Source organism: Schistocerca gregaria, chromosome 8 (genome assembly GCF_023897955.1).
Source record: "Schistocerca gregaria isolate iqSchGreg1 chromosome 8, iqSchGreg1.2, whole genome shotgun sequence".
Taxonomy (NCBI): Eukaryota; Metazoa; Arthropoda; class Insecta; order Orthoptera; family Acrididae; genus Schistocerca; species Schistocerca gregaria.
Window position 1 is genome coordinate 41,605,953 of NC_064927.1, and position 8,990 is coordinate 41,614,942.

An 8,990-nucleotide genomic window follows, 5' to 3' on the forward strand; every position below is an offset into this window, starting at 1 on the left:
GGTCGTGGTTTCGAGCCAGACGCTGGGCGGAACGGAATTTTGTTCCGCTGCAGGTGTAAATTACCGTTTTTCTGATTAACGAGATTTAATGGAAATAGCAACTTTAAACTTTGCCTACGTCTCTGTCAGTCGCAAGGAAACTGTATTTGAAGGTGAAGGTGATTTTGTAGACATGTGTGAAAGACATGTTCTGAAATGCAAGTGTTGTGGTTTGGAGAGCACATCGTTTACGTGTCAGATGTGTAGCCAATAAGTAATTTGTCGCCATAGCTGCAAATATTAGCCGGTAATATGAACTGTTGTCAGCTAAAGTCTGATGATGCAGACGACCGTAAGGACGAAGTACCCAAGAGTACCGCTAGGCCGCGCCTCTTTAGCTCAGTGGTAGAGCACTGGTCTAATAAACCAGGGGTCGTAAGTTCCATCCTCACAGGAGAAAGATGAATTTTGGAAATCAGTTGCGCGTCGTGGCCGTATAGCAAACAGTACCTGTGATGACGAACAATTAGCGACAGGCGTTTTTTAAAGATTTACTCTCAGATGTGATTAAGGCGAATGGCGCAGATAAAGCATTTGCCAAAGAGGTACAGCATAAGGTGGGACGAGGCAGTCTGAATTACATTTTATAGATGTATTTCTCACATATCTCAGAGCCTCTCGCGATCTTCGTCGTCGTCGTCGTCGTCGTCGACGTTGTCGTCGTCGTCGCCGCCGCCGCTTCTGCAGAAGTAGCAAATGGCCATCGTAGCAAATGCGGCGAGGGACGCCCTGCCTTCGATTCCGAATGCACAAAGTGTGTGGTCTTGTTTCTCAGTCTATATTTGGTCGGTCTCGTCATAGGTTGAAAGTAACGAATGGGTGGGAAAGAGCAAGGGGCAGCGGCTGTGTAGAACGAAAACACAAATCCTCAGGGGTGTGAGCGTTTCGAGATGAGTCGTATACATGTAAATGTTGGTCGTCAGTGACCGTGTGGCCTAATGGATAAGGCGTCGGACTTCGTATCTGAAGATTACAGGTTCGAATGCTGTCACGCTTGTGTTTTTCCAGTTCTGAAAAAGGAAACATACCGTTTTAATGTAGCAATTGAGCAGTACGAAACGGTCTGAATGTTGCTGTCGACCATTTTTTGCTTGGAGATGCTCTTGAGCTTGAAACACACACAGCAAGACCGGTGTTAACTAGCGAAATGGTCGGCAGAGTGCCGACACCGCGAGTTTTGACTGGCACTTGCACATCTAAAACAACGTCGGAAAGTAACTCGTTCGGCTTTTGAGTCACATAAAGTATGTGTGTTAATTTTGACGCCACTAGCTCTGCTTGTTGTCATGCAATTTCTTTGCCTCTCAGAAATGATTATGACATAAAAGTGAAGTACGTGACGAGTGTGACGTTAGGAAAACATTAGGCAGCATGGAGAGATTCTGTATGGGACCACCCAACCCAAACGAGTACTGTGTGACGTGCTACCCGGCAAGTATTCACCGAGGTAGCCGGCTATCTCAGTCGGTAGAGCGTCAGACTCTTAATCCCAGGGTCGTGGTTTAGAGCCAGATGCTGGGCGGAACGGAATTTTGTTCCGCTGCAGGTGTAAATTACCGTTTTTCTGATTAACGAGATTTAATGGAAATAGCAACTTTAAACTTTGCCTACGTCTCTGTCAGTCGCAAGGAAACTGTATTTGAAGGTGAAGGTGATTTTGTAGACATGTGTGAAAGACATGTTCTGAAATGCAAGTGTTGTGGTTTGGAGAGCACATCGTTTACGTGTCAGATGTGTAGCCAATAAGTAATGTGTCGCCATAGCTGCAAATATTAGCCGGTAATATGAAGTGTTGTCAGCTAAAATCTGATGATGCAGACGACCGTAAGGACGAAGTACCCAAGAGTACCGCTAGGCCGCGCCTCTTTAGCTCAGTGGTAGAGCACTGGTCTAATAAACCAGTGGTCGTAAGTTCCATCCTCACAGGAGAAAGATGAATTTTGGAAATCAGTTGCGCGTCGTGGCCGTATAGCAAACAGTACCTGTGATGACGAACAATTAGCGACAGGCGTTTTTTTAAGATTTACTCTCAGATGTGATTAAGGCGAATGGCGCAGATAAAGCATTTGCCAAAGAGGTACAGCATAAGGTGGGACGAGGCAGTCTGAATTACATTTTATAGATGTATTTCTCACATATCTCAGAGCCTCTCGCGATCTTCGTCGTCGTCGTCCTCGTCGTCGTCGTTGTCGTCGTCGTCGCTGCCGCCGCTTCTGCAGAAGTAGCAAATGGCCATCGTAGCAAATGCGGCGAGGGACGCCCTGCCTTCGATTCCGAATGCACAAAGTGTGTGGTCTTGTTTCTCAGTCTATATTTGGTCGGTCTCGTCAGAGGTTGAAAGTAACGAATGGGTGGGAAAGAGCAAGGGGCAGCGGCTGTGTAGAACGAAAACACAAATCCCCAGGGGTGTGAGCGTTTCGAGATGAGTCGTATACATGTAAATGTTGGTCGTCAGTGACCGTGTGGCCTAATGGATAAGGCGTCGGACTTCGTATCTGAAGAATACAGGTTCGAATGCTGTCACGCTTGTGTTTTTCCAGTTCTGAAAATGAAACATACCGTTTTAATGTAGCAATTGAGCAGTACGAAACGGTCTGAATGTTGCTGTCGACCATTTTTTGCTTGGAGATGCTCTTGAGCTTGAAACACACACAGCAAGACCGGTGTTAACTAGCGAAATGGTCGGCAGAGTGCCGACACCGCGAGTTTTGACTGGCACTTGCACATCTAAAACAACGTCGGAAAGTAACTCGTTCGGCTTTTGAGTCACATAAAGTATGTGTGTTAATTTTGACGCCACTAGCTCTGCTTGTTGTCATGCAATTTCTTTGCCTCTCAGAAATGATTGTGACATAAAAGTGAAGTACGTGACGAGTGTGACGTTAGGAAAACATTAGGCAGCATGGAGAGATTCTGTATGGGACCACACAACCCAAACGAGTACTGTGTGACGTGCTACCCGGCAAGTATTCACCGAGGTAGCCGGCTATCTCAGTCGGTAGAGCGTCAGACTCTTAATCCCATGGTCGTGGTTTAGAGCCAGATGCTGGGCGGAACGGAATTTTGTTCCGCTGCAGGTGTAAATTACCGTTTTTCTGATTAACGAGATTTAATGGAAATAGCAACTTTAAACTTTGCCTACGTCTCTGTCAGTCGCAAGGAAACTGTATTTGAAGGTGAAGGTGATTTTGTAGACATGTGTGAAAGACATGTTCTGAAATGCAAGTGTTGTGGTTTGGAGAGCACATCGTTTACGTGTCAGATGTGTAGCCAATAAGTAATGTGTCGCCATAGCTGCAAATATTAGCCGGTAATATGAAGTGTTGTCAGCTAAAATCTGATGATGCAGACGACCGTAAGGACGAAGTACCCAAGAGTACCGCTAGGCCGCGCCTCTTTAGCTCAGTGGTAGAGCACTGGTCTAATAAACCAGTGGTCGTAAGTTCCATCCTCACAGGAGAAAGATGAATTTTGGAAATCAGTTGCGCGTCGTGGCCGTATAGCAAACAGTACCTGTGATGACGAACAATTAGCGACAGGCGTTTTTTTAAGATTTACTCTCAGATGTGATTAAGGCGAATGGCGCAGATAAAGCATTTGCCAAAGAGGTACAGCATAAGGTGGGACGAGGCAGTCTGAATTACATTTTATAGATGTATTTCTCACATATCTCAGAGCCTCTCGCGATCTTCGTCGTCGTCGTCGTCGTCGTCGTCGTCGTTGTCGTCGTCGTCGCTGCCGCCGCTTCTGCAGAAGTAGCAAATGGCCATCGTAGCAAATGCGGCGAGGGACGCCCTGCCTTCGATTCCGAATGCACAAAGTGTGCGGTCTTGTTTCTCAGTCTATATTTGGTCGGTCTCGTCAGAGGTTGAAAGTAACGAATGGGTGGGAAAGAGCAAGGGGCAGCGGCTGTGTAGAACGAAAACACAAATCCCCAGGGGTGTGAGCGTTTCGAGATGAGTCGTATACATGTAAATGTTGGTCGTCAGTGACCGTGTGGCCTAATGGATAAGGCGTCGGACTTCGTATCTGAAGAATACAGCTTCGAATGCTGTCACGCTTGTGTTTTTCCAGTTCTGAAAAAGGAAACATACCGTTTTAATGTAGCAATTGAGCAGTACGAAACGGTCTGAATGTTGCTGTCGACCATTTTTTGCTTGGAGATGCTCTTGAGCTTGAAACACACACAGCAAGACCGGTGTTAACTAGCGAAATGGTCGGCAGAGTGCCGACACCGCGAGTTTTGACTGGCACTTGCACATCTAAAACAACGTTGGAAAGTAACTCGTTCGGCTTTTGAGTCACATAAAGTATGTGTGTTAATTTTGACGCCACTAGCTCTGCTTGTTGTCATGCAATTTCTTTGCCTCTCAGAAATGATTATGACATAAAAGTGAAGTACGTGACGAGTGTGACGTTAGGAAAACATTAGGCAGCATGGAGAGATTCTGTATGGGACCACCCAACCCAAACGAGTACTGTGTGACGTGCTACCCGGCAAGTATTCACCGAGGTAGCCGGCTATCTCAGTCGGTAGAGCGTCAGACTCTTAATCCCAGGGTCGTGGTTTCGAGCCAGACGCTGGGCGGAACGGAATTTTGTTCCGCTGCAGGTGTAAATTACCGTTTTTCTGATTAACGAGATTTAATGGAAATAGCAACTTTAAACTTTACCTACGTCTCTGTCAGTCGCAAGGAAACTGTATTTGAAGGTGAAGGTGATTTTGTAGACATGTGTGAAAGACATGTTCTGAAATGCAAGTGTTGTGGTTTGGAGAGCACATCGGTTACGTGTCAGATGTGTAGCCAAGCAGTAATTTGTCGCCATAGCTGCAAATATTAGCCGGTAATATGAACTGTTGTCAGCTAAAGTCTGATGATGCAGACGACCGTAAGGACGAAGTACCCAAGAGTACCGCTAGGCCGCGCCTCTTTAGCTCAGTGGTAGAGCACTGGTCTAATAAACCTGGGGTCGTAAGTTCCATCCTCACAGGAGAAAGATGAATTTTGGAAATCAGTTGCGCGTCGTGGCCGTATAGCAAACAGTACCTGTGATGACGAACAATTAGCGACAGGCGTTTTTTTAAGATTTACTCTCAGATGTGATTAAGGCGAATGGCGCAGATAAAGCATTTGCCAAAGTGGTACAGCATAAGGTGGGACGAGGCAATCTGAATTACATTTTATAGATGTATTTCTCACATATCTCAGAGCCTCTCGCGGTCGTCGTCGTCGTCGTCGTCGCCGCCGCCGCTTCTGCAGAAGTAGCAAATGGCCATCGTAGCAAATGCGGCGAGGGACGCCCTGCCTTCGATTCCGAATGCACAAAGTGTGTGGTCTTGTTTCTCAGTCTATATTTGGTCGGTCTCGTCATAGGTTGAAAGTAACGAATGGGTGGGAAAGAGCAAGGGGCAGCGGCTGTGTAGAACGAAAACACAAATCCTCAGGTGTGTGAGCGTTTCGAGATGAGTCGTATACATGTAAATGTTGGTCGTCAGTGACCGTGTGGCCTAATGGATAAGGCGTCGGACTTCGTATCTGAAGATTACAGGTTCGAATGCTGTCACGCTTGTGTTTTTCCAGTTCTGAAAAAGGAAACATACCGTTTTAATGTAGCAATTGAGCAGTACGAAACCGTCTGAATGTTGCTGTCGACCATTTTTTGCTTGGAGATGCTCTTGAGCTTGAAACACACACAGCAAGACCGGTGTTAACTAGCGAAATGGTCGGCAGAGTGCCGACACCGCGAGTTTTGACTGGCACTTGCACATCTAAAACAACGTCGGAAAGTAACTCGTTCGGCTTTTGAGTCACATAAAGTATGTGTGTTAATTTTGACGCCACTAGCTCTGCTTGTTGTCATGCAATTTCTTTGCCTCTCAGAAATGATTATGACATAAAAGTGAAGTACGTGACGAGTGTGACGTTAGGAAAACATTAGGCAGCATGGAGAGATTCTGTATGGGAGCACCCAACCCAAACGAGTACTGTGTGACGTGCTACCCGGCAAGTATTCACCGAGGTAGCCGGCTATCTCAGTCGGTAGAGCGTCAGACTCTTAATCCCAGGGTCGTGGTTTCGAGCCAGACGCTGGGCGGAACGGAATTTTGTTCCGCTGCAGGTGTAAATTACCGTTTTTCTGATTAACGAGATTTAATGGAAATAGCAACTTTAAACTTTACCTACGTCTCTGTCAGTCGCAAGGAAACTGTATTTGAAGGTGAAGGTGATTTTGTAGACATGTGTGAAAGACATGTTCTGAAATGCAAGTGTTGTGGTTTGGAGAGCACATCGTTTACGTGTCAGATGTGTAGCCAATAAGTAATGTGTCGCCATAGCTGCAAATATTAGCCGGTAATATGAAGTGTTGTCAGCTAAAATCTGATGATGCAGACGACCGTAAGGACGAAGTACCCAAGAGTACCGCTAGGCCGCGCCTCTTTAGCTCAGTGGTAGAGCACTGGTCTAATAAACCGGGGGTCGTAAGTTCCATCCTCACAGGAGAAAGATTAATTTTGGAAATCAGTTGCGCGTCGTGGCCGTATAGCAAACAGTACCTGTGATGACGAACAATTAGCGACAGGCGTTTTTTTAAGATTTACTCTCAGATGTGATTAAGGCGAATGGCGCAGATAAAGCATTTGCCAAAGAGGTACAGCATAAGGTGGGACGAGGCAGTCTGAATTACATTTTATAGATGTATTTCTCACATATCTCAGAGCCTCTCGCGATCTTCGTCGTCGTCGTCGTCGTCGTCGTTGTCGTCGTCGTCGCTGCCGCCGCTTCTGCAGAAGTAGCAAATGGCCATCGTAGCAAATGCGGCGAGGGACGCCCTGCCTTCGATTCCGAATGCACAAAGTGTGCGGTCTTGTTTCTCAGTCTATATTTGGTCGGTCTCGTCAGAGGTTGAAAGTAACGAATGGGTGGGAAAGAGCAAGGGGCAGCGGCTGTGTAGAACGAAAACACAAATCCCCAGGGGTGTGAGCGTTTCGAGATGAGTCGTATACATGTAAATGTTGGTCGTCAGTGACCGTGTGGCCTAATGGATAAGGCGTCGGACTTCGTATCTGAAGAATACAGGTTCGAATGCTGTCACGCTTGTGTTTTTCCAGTTCTGAAAAAGGAAACATACCGTTTTAATGTAGCAATTGAGCAGTACGAAACGGTCTGAATGTTGCTGTCGACCATTTTTTGCTTGGAGATGCTCTTGAGCTTGAAACACACACAGCAAGACCGGTGTTAACTAGCGAAATGGTCGGCAGAGTGCCGACACCGCGAGTTTTGACTGGCACTTGCACATCTAAAACAACGTTGGAAAGTAACTCGTTCGGCTTTTGAGTCACATAAAGTATGTGTGTTAATTTTGACGCCACTAGCTCTGCTTGTTGTCATGCAATTTCTTTGCCTCTCAGAAATGATTATGACATAAAAGTGAAGTACGTGACGAGTGTGACGTTAGGAAAACATTAGGCAGCATGGAGAGATTCTGTATGGGACCACCCAACCCAAACGAGTACTGTGTGACGTGCTACCCGGCAAGTATTCACCGAGGTAGCCGGCTATCTCAGTCGGTAGAGCGTCAGACTCTTAATCCCAGGGTCGTGGTTTCGAGCCAGACGCTGGGCGGAACGGAATTTTGTTCCGCTGCAGGTGTAAATTACCGTTTTTCTGATTAACGAGATTTAATGGAAATAGCAACTTTAAACTTTACCTACGTCTCTGTCAGTCGCAAGGAAACTGTATTTGAAGGTGAAGGTGATTTTGTAGACATGTGTGAAAGACATGTTCTGAAATGCAAGTGTTGTGGTTTGGAGAGCACATCGGTTACGTGTCAGATGTGTAGCCAAGCAGTAATTTGTCGCCATAGCTGCAAATATTAGCCGGTAATATGAACTGTTGTCAGCTAAAGTCTGATGATGCAGACGACCGTAAGGACGAAGTACCCAAGAGTACCGCTAGGCCGCGCCTCTTTAGCTCAGTGGTAGAGCACTGGTCTAATAAACCTGGGGTCGTAAGTTCCATCCTCACAGGAGAAAGATGAATTTTGGAAATCAGTTGCGCGTCGTGGCCGTATAGCAAACAGTACCTGTGATGACGAACAATTAGCGACAGGCGTTTTTTTAAGATTTACTCTCAGATGTGATTAAGGCGAATGGCGCAGATAAAGCATTTGCCAAAGTGGTACAGCATAAGGTGGGACGAGGCAATCTGAATTACATTTTATAGATGTATTTCTCACATATCTCAGAGCCTCTCGCGGTCGTCGTCGTCGTCGTCGTCGTCGTCGTCGTCGTTGTCGTCGTCGTCGCCGCCGCCGCTTCTGCAGAAGTAGCAAATGGCCATCGTAGCAAATGCGGCGAGGGACGCCCTGCCTTCGATTCCGAATGCACAAAGTGTGTGGTCTTGTTTCTCAGTCTATATTTGGTCGGTCTCGTCATAGGTTGAAAGTAACGAATGGGTGGGAAAGAGCAAGGGGCAGCGGCTGTGTAGAACGAAAACACAAATCCTCAGGTGTGTGAGCGTTTCGAGATGAGTCGTATACATGTAAATGTTGGTCGTCAGTGACCGTGTGGCCTAATGGATAAGGCGTCGGACTTCGTATCTGAAGATTACAGGTTCGAATGCTGTCACGCTTGTGTTTTTCCAGTTCTGAAAAAGGAAACATACCGTTTTAATGTAGCAATTGAGCAGTACGAAACCGTCTGAATGTTGCTGTCGACCATTTTTTGCTTGGAGATGCTCTTGAGCTTGAAACACACACAGCAAGACCGGTGTTAACTAGCGAAATGGTCGGCAGAGTGCCGACACCGCGAGTTTTGACTGGCACTTGCACATCTAAAACAACGTCGGAAAGTAACTCGTTCGGCTTTTGAGTCACATAAAGTATGTGTGTTAATTTTGACGCCACTAGCTCTGCTTGTTGTCATGCAATTTCTTTGCCTCTCAGAAATG

The 8,990-nt window shown here is 46.4% G+C and overlaps 2 non-coding genes across 2 annotated transcripts; both read left to right on the plus strand.

Annotated features, from left to right (window-relative positions):
• The first annotated feature begins 1,899 nt into the window (after positions 1–1,899).
• On the plus strand, positions 1,900–1,971 carry Trnai-aau (transfer RNA isoleucine (anticodon AAU)). Its single transcript has one exon. It is a non-coding gene; the product is annotated as a tRNA-Ile (tRNA).
• A 1,459-nt stretch (positions 1,972–3,430) lies between these two features.
• Trnai-aau (transfer RNA isoleucine (anticodon AAU)) lies at positions 3,431–3,502 on the plus strand. The gene has a single exon. It is a non-coding gene; the product is annotated as a tRNA-Ile (tRNA).
• Positions 3,503–8,990: the final 5,488 nt, after the last annotated feature.